This window comes from Fundulus heteroclitus, unplaced genomic scaffold (assembly GCF_011125445.2).
Source record: "Fundulus heteroclitus isolate FHET01 unplaced genomic scaffold, MU-UCD_Fhet_4.1 scaffold_165, whole genome shotgun sequence".
Taxonomy (NCBI): Eukaryota; Metazoa; Chordata; class Actinopteri; order Cyprinodontiformes; family Fundulidae; genus Fundulus; species Fundulus heteroclitus.
Window position 1 is genome coordinate 150,795 of NW_023396577.1, and position 12,706 is coordinate 163,500.

Here is a 12,706-nt window from a genome sequence, read left to right on the forward strand (position 1 = left end):
ACTCTGTATTGGAAGGCTTAACATTAACAATGGGCTTCATAATGTTCCTATGACTGCAATTCAATAAATGTAGTTATTGTATTAACTCAGTTTCAGGAGTAAGAAAAATGACCAATCATTATAGCTGGCTTTGTGTTTTGGGCCTCAAACATCTTCATCCATTCATTCTTACCTCATCCCTACTGTGCCAAATGGGTTGAGATTATATTTATTCACCACTTGTCTTCTAATGATATTTAATTTTCATTACATTTCATTTAATATTTATTCATAATGCTTGACTTTACATTTATCATGATTTGGGTTTGGTTATGGTTTTTGTTTGTTATTTGATCAATTACTTCACTCTCCTGCCTTAAGTTCAGTTTCTGTTTTAGGTTCTGTCTTAGTTTTTGAATAGGTTGGGTTTTATTGTGGTTTGATTTTGTTTTATATTATTAGTTTATCCGGCCTGCTCCAACCATTTCTGTCACCAATCTTAATTCAGTTCACCTGCCAGCATTCTTCCACCCTGTCACTCCCCTTCTCCAGTCACCATCGTATCAGCTTCAGTTTACTCCCAAGCACTTCCCTGTTCCTGATTAGCTCCACCCATGCCAGTAATTAGTTTCACTCCATTCACCTGATCACTCCCGAAAATAACTAACATAACCAGAACATAACCCAGAACATTACAACATTGTTGTTATAACTTTGCTTCATGTACAATCCCGGTTTTGTTTGTATGAGCATTGTGTTACCAATGGAGGATTTTTTTCCCCCCATAGTTTTACTTATTTACATTTAGGGGACCTCATGAGCTGCTTTGTATGAACAAACAATGTACAAGTCATTAAACAGTGTTTGAAAATTGGCTCAATAATCTTTTTCCTGTGTTTTGTTTAGATTATATTGTTAATTTTAACCTGCTTGGTATTGTGCTGGTTTATGAGGTTCAGGTGTGCTCTCAGTTCTGTTTAAAACCAGTAAGATTTATTTTGGGCACCTCATCAATCTTCATGAACCTGACATCAACCTTTTCATCCCAAACATCCATCACAACCATTGTTAGTTCGCATCCCTCTTCTCCATCTTTAAGACAAGTTTAATCCCACGCATCCTCCTCTTCCCCCTTTAAACCCACATCCCAAAGACAGCAACCTCGCAATCGGGCGCGCCTGTGCTGTCAAAAGGAAATTTTGACTAAGGTAAGATCTTCATTTGTTCAACAAAGCCCATGTCAACAGATTCTTTTTCTGGAGCATTCTCACATCTGCAGTTGGAAGGCGACCAACCAAAAATACTTCACAATATACTATATAAACACAACTTGTGGGAAGATACCAGAGCAAATGTTTTCATCATAACCAGAAGAGCATCTAAAACATTTGTTAAAAACTTCAATACACTACATATCATCTCAGCAACCTATTTGTTGCGTGAACAAAAACGCCGGGTGGATTATTCATTCTTCTTTTATTCATTAGCTGTTGTCAAGAATCGAAGCCAAGGCTGTTTGTTGGCTGAAGAGGTAGAAGACAGGAATTAGTCTCCTTATAAACCAGGAGAGGGAACGCAGCATTGCAGAAAATTACGATCAATGCTCTCATACCCTCATGCTACATCAACCACAAATAGGAATGAGAGACACATGGTTAAGCCCAACCGGCACGGGGGCAGACTCAACAGCATATTCACCCACGGACTATCACAGAAAACCGTTTATGTGTTAGTTATGACACAGAACACCTCTTTATCACCTTTCACGGAGCAACGCTTTGTCTTCAAACCACAATTGTAAGTACACTTTTCTAACCAAGCATGAGTCATACAATAAAAAAAAAAAAAAAAAAACCCTCAGTGGTCTTTTAAACCAGTTCATTAGAACAGAAAAGATGTTTCTATTATCAGACTGTTTTAGAGAAGTGGTGCCATCCATTAATGGTTCCGGCACGGGCCAAAGCAAATGACACAAACCCTACCGACACAGACGTATTAGACTTAGACTTAGACTTAGACAACTTTATTTGTCATTTTGTATGTACAGGGTGCATACAGAACAAAATTGCGTTGCATACAGCTTATGAGTGGCATGTTGCAAAATCGATCAATAATCAAAGCACTTCTTGATCAGGTGGATGTATATATGTCACTGGCTGTGTCTGTACAACCTGCTTGGTAAAGAATCATCTTCACACGGATCAATGTTTAATTTCATCCTGAGTCCAACATTCAGGAATATTATTGATTCAAGTTCAGATGGAATTATTAGGGTCAGGCACGCGTCTTCACAAAATCTTTCCGAGAAGCCCGATATGAGCATAGTATATGTCAGGCTTTAAGTTTAGACGCTGATGGCGTTTCAGCGGGACACCAAGGAGAATGTCTGGATTTGCAAAGAGCAGAGCAAAGCAGGTCAGGGTCAGAGCTGAAGAAGTGTTGGGCGGTACAGAGCAGCCGTACACAACGATCAATACACCAACCTTTCTTAGAGTTATTGCACGATGTTCCGCTCTGCCCTGAGCACCAAACACGTAAGACCTATTTCTTGTTCTCCTGTATAATTGCGTGTATGACCACATCTCATCCTGACTTTTAGAATGCCTTGAAAATTGTTCATACCCCTGGAACATTTTTACGTCTTGCCTTCCACAAACTTTTATGGGTTTTATTGAGAGTTTATATTTAAGACCCACACAATTTAGTTGGTATGTGGAAGGAAAATTAGAAAGAAAAGTGGGACATGCTATGTATTAAGTCCCTTTCATTTTGAAATACCTAAAATTCAGTGCAACCATTTGACTTCAAAACTCATGAATACAGTAGAGTCATCCAGCTGTACATAAGCTGGAAGAGACCTAACCTGAAAGACTTGAAGTTTGACATAGGGAGTTTTTTTTATAGATACACTGTATGGCACGGGCAATTGAACACTATTTTGTGTTGGTCTGTCACATACAATCCTTGTAAAGACAAAGTCCAATACATGTTTAAATGTACATTTTAGCTTGTCAGTGTAAAAGGACAAAACTCTGTAAGGTTAAAATCAGTCTATTTTAGGTGTGGAGCCTACCATGAATACTGCTCTTTTAATTTAGATTAAAAGTCACACACATAACACCAAGCTGTTAAAACAGAACCAATGAGCGGATGGTTCTTAACAAATGAGGGTCACTGACCTTTTTTCCAGGGCTCTGGGGCATGGACATTGTCTTTTCTTGTGCAATACCTAGGGATAAACTCAAATCCCACACGGAGTTGAGAAATGTCATTTACTTTCCAATTAATATTTCAATTAGGTAAGTAATGCCCAATTCGTTTTCAGAAGCTGGTGTAGTTCAAGTGAAGCTGACCTCATGCCCTGGTATCAATCTCGTATGGACACCTTTCTATGAAGCTTGAATTGTGGATCAACCGTCCATTTAGTGAAAGGCGTCAATAATCGACTTAAACCGAGGGGAAACATTACCATACACATTAGCATAGACATTGCTCTCGTGGCTCTGAGGTGATTTGAATGTCTGTGAGAGTGACCGACTCACGGTTCAGGGAACGCAGGAGCGCACAAAGTCTAATCAATAAGCACTTTAATTATGGCGGCCCTCAGCATGCGGCTCTTCACGGTTGGGAGACACGCGGTAGCACAGCTGATCCAGCATGATCATTTCAGATGGAGTGACTTTTTCATCGCTTCACTAACCCGTCTCTGGCCAACACCATTATAGACAGCAAATTGTCCACTCCTCTCTATGGATTTGGTAAAATGGGCCCATCAGTAGCAAGATGGCGCTTTAGGTTTTTTTTTCTAATTTATTTTGCGTTGCAGTTATTGTGTGTGAAATAAAACTGAGTTTGTACTTTTTTTATGGCCTCTATTTTTGAAGGAGTTATCAAAACTATGGAAAAATGTTCGCTGAGTTACGTCTTCTGTCTTAATCCTGATTTGTTAGTACTTTCTGTGCCGCATTTATTTTATCTAGTTTAAATTGTTTTCATTGTCAGCTTACAGTTGTTTTCAAGTAGCGTGAAGTTTTCAGAAAGCATATCATGACTCTACTGGACTAAGGGTTAGGAGGCAGAATTAGACTTGATGCACAGGGAAATAAACAGCACAGAACATACAGGCTATTTAAAGACACGTCTCCATTTTCTACTAAGAGTATTTGGGGAATTGTGTAACTCTTGACAGCTTATTGAAGAAAAAAAAATTCTGACTTTATCTCTACAGTTCTTTGCAAAAGTATATTCATGTTTGAGTGAGTGTTACCGTTTGAGCCTGTGATTGGTCCAGCCACTGTAGAATCTGAAAATTTTGAGTTTGAGCCATTAAGACGCAGGTGTTTCGGACTGCAGCAGAAAAGATGGCAACAAGGAGTAGCTCACATTCATATTTGCTTTGATCTAAATGATTTCACTGTAGCTGTGGCTGTAGATTTAAGGTGAAGATTTAAGGTGAATCTCCATCCCAGTCTCTCTTGTTCAGGTTTGTGCTGTATTTAACTCTGGCAAGCTTCTCTTTGCCTGCTGAGCAACAACATAACAATAGCATGATGCAACCACAACCATGTTTCACCATTGGGTTGAGGCGGATGTGCCTAGACACACAAAGAGTTATTTTATCTACACAGTGTTCTGTACACATTACAAAAAGTTGAATACTTTCATAAAACACTGTACATTTAGATAAGGAGACTAAAATGTGCAAAGACGACGGATGAAAAACTAAAGATCAAAGAACAACTTATGTTCCACTATTCTTTTTTTAACGTTTTCCTATTTTTGAAATTTTAGTTTCTATATCATAAAGTTTATTTAATTATTTGACTATATATTCAAAAATAGCCCAAGATATTTTACATCAGAAAAACTGCTTGTGGATCTGTTAATGAGTGATTTAAGTCAAATGTATGGTCCTTTTATGCAAGAGACTTTTCTCAAGGTTAAACTTAGAATGACTTAACTAAGCTGAGAAAGTTACTTATTTTCCCAAATAAAACAATTCGTAAATCTTGAGCTTTCAAGTCCGTTCTTGTAAATGTCATGATCTGCTACGTATTTCCCCTCAGCTTAAACAAACTGTTCTCATCATGTGAGGCACCCAGTGACTGACACCACCTATTTCCTTTCCTTTGCCGGTTCACTAGATGGCGCACTTTTCCTACAATGAGCAAATAAGGGCTGGCACTATGACAGAGACAAAGTCCTCCAGATTTAACCCAGCAGTTTAAAGGGGATAAAATACAACTACTGGAACCCCGAGGCTACAGCTGACATTATTCTGCACTTCATGGCAATAAAATGTCAATTGGTCCTGAATAATTTAGTATTCCATTTTATAAAAATACTCTGCTAAACTGTCGACTTCTAGCTTCACTCAGTGCTTCATAATAAAAATAATTGAACTAGGGCTAGATTTTTTGTGCAGAAAGCTGATGAATAGACTGTTTTCTTTATTTATTTGTCAGCCATTTATCTCCTTTTGGCACAGATGCCTCAGATGAGGCTGTGATTTAGAAACATCATTAGAGGAAGCTCAATCCGCCCCCATTGACAGCCAAAGTTATTCACAACTTAGTGCAGTAAGGTTTCCATCTCGCTTGATCTTTTTTGGTCTGTCCTAGAAGCTTAGGCAAAGATCAGGGTGGGTCAGAGTATCTTGTGCCTCGTCAGACTTGCCCTACAGACGTCGGGAGAATGTCAGATATTCTTCCTGTTGTATAATTTACTTTGTTGACTAAATGGCATGACAAATGGAGCCATAGAAAGGGCAAAATGAATAAATGAATGGAAAAGTAAATAAATAAATCACAACAAAATTGACAAAGGGTAATTTTGCCTATTCACCAATTCATGCCTTTTTTTTGCGGTTTTGTTTTTTATGTATTACCACCAATGTACTAGGAATCAACTGTGCATATGCTTATCTGAGAGGATAGTTACAAATGTGACAAGATATTTACATATGTACCCATTCAACAATTTAGACTAATATTGAAACGTTTATTTATTTCAGTTAAATAATTCACTGAGTGAAACACTTTAATGTAATTTAATTAAACACAAACTGACATTTTACAGCTTTTGTTTTGTTAATTATGATGATTTTCCACTTGCAGTTAACGAAAACATGGAAACATGGCATTGAAGATATCAATATCATATCAGACCAAATAAAATAAGTTTTAACATAGAAAGGTTGACTTAGTTAAAAGTAAGTTTAATACATGCTTAAAGGTCTTTATTTTCAAATGGTACTTTTAATCTTACAAACAAGTCTCATCAGAACGCATATTCTAATTGTGTTTTTAGAAGCAAAGTGCCTTTAAAGTGTTGTTGAACATTTCAAGTTGTACAGGTTGTGCACCGGTAAAGTACTTTCTTGATATCGTCAGAGACCAAGTTTAGTTTATTTTCTTCAAAGTAAAATCTTGACCCAAAATAAATACAGTCAGGCATCAGCAACATTTTATAACTTGGGGAAGACAATCTATAGCAACTCCTGAGCCTTTTTATTTTATGAGTAACATGGAATGTATGATCTTGTAAAGACTGTGTGTCAGCAACTTAGATCCCAAATATGAATCTCAGCCATAATAGGTATATATTTAAACTTCTAATAAGCATCTCAAAACATTGTGGAAATAGTTTATTTAAACCAAATACCTACCAACCTTAACCTAGACCAGGGATTCTCCATCCTGGTCTTCGGGCCTCACTGTCCTTCGTATATCACACGTGTCTCGGTTCTAGCACACTTTATTAAAATCACGGCATTGCCTCCTCAGAGAGCCACCAAGTGCTACAGATGCCTGTTAACCGCTCACTCATGTAAGTCAGACATTGGGCAGCAGGGAAACATGTAAGGCATGATGGACCCTGAGTGCCACGACTGAGAACAACTGACCTATATCTTTTACACATTAGTTAGATATATGTTTAACTAAAAATGCTCACCAGGCTGTTTTTTTCCCCCTCATCACTCCCGACACCACCACTTTCTTGTCATTTGGCTCACAATAACCCCTGGTAGCCCCCCAAAAAAATTCCCTTCACCCTTCTCTTCCCTCTGTGAGACTTTGCCACTGGGTTAAGCGGGTCATATAATCCCTAAATGTGTGTGTGTGTGAGCGAGTGTGTTTGTGTTTGTGTGTATGAGAAAGCCTCGTCCCTCCTGCTTTGGCGAGATTATTCCAAGTTCCTGACCTCCGGGAGGTAAGAGGGGGCCCATGTTTGGAAACACAGTTGCCTGTCTTTGTCTATTGAACCCCAATGGGGGGACCTCGACCAAGGGGGTGGGCTCTTTCTCCCTTAGAGCCCAGGGACGCGCTTGGTCTGCCCCGGAGCTGCCATGTGTACTTTGATTCTCGCCACCTCCGTTCTAATGTGAATACGCCTTGATTAAGCAGCCAGCTGGTGGAGCAGCCCCAATGCTCCCTCGATGCACACTTTAGCACACACGCACACACAAAAAAAAAACACAACAGGCCGAGTTTGGCTTGCAAGAAAAAACATTGATCCAGAGTCCCCTCACTGTGAGTCAATCTGGCCCCAATAGCCATTCAAGTGTATCTGCTTGATCTGATGTTTCCCGATAAGAGAAATTCCTCTTGGGGTCTGTGTGTGTGAATACGAGATATTGATTGCTGAGTGTCATGGTGGTATAGATCTTGAGCAGCTGCAAAGGGGTTTAAACGAGGCCTGTAGCATATAATTAAAATGCTACGACGATGTCAGAGTAGATGCAAGAAACGATTTTGTCCTTTTTCTTTACGGTTGACAAAAAAGAAATGCTCGTGGGCTGTGCAGGGCTGCTCACATCGTCACCTTGCCGTTAGAGTGTGAGCATCTCAGACCAAGTAAAACAGCCCAGCTGATTGCTTTCTGAATACTCTGACAGTGAAATACATCCCTTTACGCATTTACATCAATATTTTCATACACAAGCAAGAAATATAAAAGCTTTCTTCTACAGCTCATAACTATCAGTAGCTTTATCTTGGTTTCCGGTGCCTTTTCTTTAGCCTCATCAATAGATATTTGCTTAACTTTTCCAAGACCGAGGGCTGAAGACCTTTTCTTTTGTTTAATCCCGACATACGGCTGCAAATACCGATCACTGTATATTTTTAAAAGAGTGGGATAAACCAGTGGCCTTGGCCAAGGTTGCATTCTCTCAGTGCCATTATTTTGTGCTTTTGTCCGTTAGCAAGATTTCATTATATATATATATTAAAAAAAAAAAAACTACAAGAAACGATGTGCTGAACAACGTCAGATGTGAATGTTTCTTTTTTGAGTATCCAAGCGCTGGCCTTGGTGAAAGAGGCATTTCAACAGATCTTCTAGTACTTCTGGTCTCTTTTTTATTTAGCATTTTTTTGGAAACTACAACCAGGTTTATTTAACACCATTCAACTCATTGTACTGGTCACTGTTCAATTAGAACTGAGCAACATTTTAAGCAGGAAATCCAAGCTAATATAGCAGCCTAAAAAAATTAAAATCGAAATTGAAATTTCACAGATATTTCTTCCTATACTTACCTGTCATAAAAACGTATTTCGATTGTGATTATTATCTGTTATCATCTGTATTGCAATATTTGTATTACACAGTACCTTCCAAAATGTCTTCATTGTGCTCAGACTTTTCTACATTTTGTCAAACTACGACAGAAATTATGCATTTGTTTTATATTTCATGTGATAGACAAACACAAAGTAACCCATAACTGTGAGGGGGATTTTTAAAAGTTTTTATGATCATTGCCCCAGTGGAGTGGGAACCTTCTACCTCGACCATTGGTAGCCTCCAGCAGGTTTTCTTACCTGATGACCCTGCTTTTATCTCCAACCCTCCTGAAATCGATTCCATAAAAACATCCCTACTCCATGATGCTGCCAGCTCTGTGTTTCAGGTTGAGGTGCTATGGGATGTGCACATCTGACATGAGCGCCTTCTTCATCTTGCTGTGTTGCTTACATGGGTTGTGACAAACTGCAAACAACATACTTTATGAGTCTCTTCTAACATTTGCTTTCTTCTTACCACTCTTCCATAAAGGTCAGATTTATGGAGTGAACGTCCAGCAGTTGTCCAGTCATCTGATTCTTCCACTTTGATGAATCTGCAGCTCCCCCAGAGTTACCACAGGCTTCTTGACTGCTTTTTTAATCAATGCTGCCTTTGCCACGTCGGTCAGTTTAGGGAAGGCGACCATCTCTTTGTAGGCTTGCAGTTGTGTTATACATTTTCTGATGATTGACTAAATAGTGCCCTGTGAGATTATTTCTAGATTGATACTGAGCTTTAAACTTATCCATAATTTTGCCTCTAATCCGTCTGGCGTGTTCCTTGGTCTGTTTGTCCGCTACTGTTCTCAAAGGAATCAGTGAGGCCAAGGCTGAACAGCTGGGGTGATACTGATATTAAATTACAATGAAGCCAATTCGTTGAACTGTATTTTATTTAGGGGTATAAGAGTGAAGGCGATGAATCCTAATACAATGCACACTGCTCAATTTTTTATAAATCCAAATCTTGTTAGTGGGTAACCCACTTTTCAGCAGTTTGTAATATTGCAGCCAAAATGATGCATTAAATTGTCTTGCTCTGCAAGATTTAGGCATAATGCATTGAACTTGGTGGGTGTGAAAAGGTTTATGAGGTATGAATACTTTCCAGCTAGACTGCCAGCCATCAAAATGGGCTTTCCAATTTTCATGGCAATTCATCCAAAAACTCTCTATTCATTCTTTTTCAACTTTCATGGACAGAAATTTGTTGAGACATCAGTTTGAGGCAATATCCCCATACACAGAAAGTCTTGTATATCATACAGGTTAAGTGGTCTGGGATAGACTTTCCATCATCTGCCAAATAGCTAAAGTGTTTTACAATCGTTTCAGGCTACTATTAGCCAGATAAGGGGTGAGCTTAAATGAAAAATAAGTGACAAGACTCACGATGGAAACATTCTTGTCTTGCATGGGTTTAAGCAAGACATCAAAAATATTATTATGCTACAAATCAATGTATAAATAAATGACTATTTACCAGTTTGAGAATATTAGCATCTGATTGTAAATTTTTGAAGTAACATCCAACCTAAACAGCACAATTAGAAGCCATCTGAACTGTTTGTTCTGCATGTCCGAACTACGTCTCTGTAGTTATCCAACATGTTCACAGCATTTAGCATCAAGCTCCCTCTTTGTGCAACTAATGGTGACTAGTAATTCCAAAGAAAATATTCAAGGCCACTACACTGAGTACTTATTCACTTTAACCATTCAGAACACAACTTTTCTAGCCTTGAGTGTTTGAATGGAGGATCTTTCACGCAAACTCGCTTTCCATGTGACAAGAGGGGCAAGCAGTGCTAACACAGGTAATGGGATCAGAATAATGTGTTTACATGATCAAGGATGAGACAGGATAATCAAAAGAGGAAGGATTTACAGTAGTAGGCATGCAGAGGTGAGAGGGTGTGAAGGGAGCATCTGGGAGGAGGGATAGATAACACGGAAAGGAGGCAATGGATGATAAATGTCAAGAAAAGGAAGAAAAGACGGAGGCGAGGAGGGAGTCTCCTTGTCAATCAGATTATGAAACAATCATTTGACGTAGAATCGCTTTGACCTGAAACCGGTTGGATCGCGTTCGCTCCTGCACGTACGTACACACCAACAGATGCACTCAGAGTCATTACCACACAGCTGCATGGAGATAAATGTGTCTCACTCACATCCAGTCTGGTGTTAAGTGCACGTATTAGGCCGTATCAGCATTCATGTACGGTCTTCGTTTGGGTGGGTGTGTGTGTGTGTGTGTGTGTGGGTCTGGGTGTAAGTAAGTGAATCAGTAATGAGTGAGTGATGGATGGACGATAATGCACATTTGGCCCCTCTCGCAAGCGCTCGGAGAGCTTAGATGTCTGGCCAGGCTCACACATTACTCTCGCAGAATTGTGTCAGATAAGACAGCTTTCTCACTTCTTCACAGCAAACTGTGCAGAACACGTCTGTCCTCTCCCCTGCTCTGCCTTCCCACATTTACCTTTCGCTACATTTATACTCCTTTATCTCTTTTCTCGAAGCCCCATTTCTTTTTCCTGTTTCGGTCTCACCCGAGCTGTCTGCTTCTTAGTAATGGAGCTAATTTGTTTAGCTGGCAAAGAGTGTCTGTCCATTAGCGTAGGCCTGTTTGTGCCGAGGGAGATGGTGACAAATCAGCCCAACATGTGTATCTGATCTGTGTACATTATCAGGATTCTCGCCATACAAAGAAGGAGTGAATAAGCGAAACTTGAAAAAGAAAAGTGTCTGTTTGCCGTTAGCAAGTCATTTATTTCTGACTCTGAGTCGGCATACCTGTAGCTTTCAGGCACTTAGAGCTCGGCTTTTAGGGTCCAAAGACAAAGTAATATTTACAGGTTGCCACACTCATGCCACGCGTGTTACTTCACTTTATTGAGTTAAGTTAAAACAGCAGGAAACTTGATGGCTTGGATAATAATATTACGCAGCCCTGTATCTTTTAGGACAAAGATTACTGAAAGGAGGTCTATTTCTATAAGACACCATGCAGTTCCCTCCTCGGTGTTAGGATTTTTTTTTAAGGGTTTTCTTATGTTTGTTGTTGCTTATGATTTATTTATGCCAGAAATGTTATGCTGGTGCATTTGTTTATCAATGTATGTTAATATTGTGTTGCCAAAATTCCTCCGCTATTAAAACAATATACTACAGTCTGGTATCTACTGAAAGAGAAAGCAGGTAGGCGTACAGCAACCTGAGACAGATTGTCTGCAATATGACACCTGCTTCTGAATAATTGGAAATCAAAATGAAATCAAAACAAATGTACTGCAAATGCCTTGATTAGTAAAAAAAGATTAAAATATAAACTAAGATTTAAATGAAAACAACAAACACTGAAGCTGTAAAATGTTCCTGTTATAATAAAACCATCTGTGCCTTTTGCATTTCATACAAACAAGCTGGGAGATTTTCCTTTAAATAACCATATTATTTAAACATGCTCCACAAACTATCTACTAAATGTGGAGACGATTTAGAAGACAGTTTAAAAAACATTACCCGTTTCAACATTGTAACGTGGTGTTCTTCCATTATGTGTTCTTAGTACTTACTGTTTGTCAGTAGCTATTCTTCTTAAACGTTTGAACTCTTTTGCAGAACCATGCAGTTTTATCAGACGCAGAAAGCAATTTGAAGTTTCTTGTTGAAATCATAATGGACTGCAGGACACCCCCCCCCCCCCCCAAATCATTTTGAAGTGTTGTGTTTCAGCATGATTTTTGATAATAGTTTCCATTTATGTGTTTAATACCATCTTTTCCCGTATCAGAGATGAAAAATGGCAAAACAGGTAGGATTCCACACTTCTTTAAATGCAGACTTCATGTTTTCTATGATGTTCAGTTTATAACAACAGCTACACATCCTAAACTAAGCTCACACCTCCAACCATGGCGGGGAAATCACATAAGACTATTTCCTATCCTGCTCACAGCCATTATTGCAGGTTACACCAAAGATCTTGATCACAAAAGGGGACCTCCTTTCATATAGCAAGGCTGAAACATGAAACCTTGTGACAGTTGTTCACATTTTAAACTTTTTCCAAAAAAAGAAAATCACATGTGGAATGTAATGTAATCCCATGTCATAGACCGGGAATTTAAATATGGGGCACAAATACA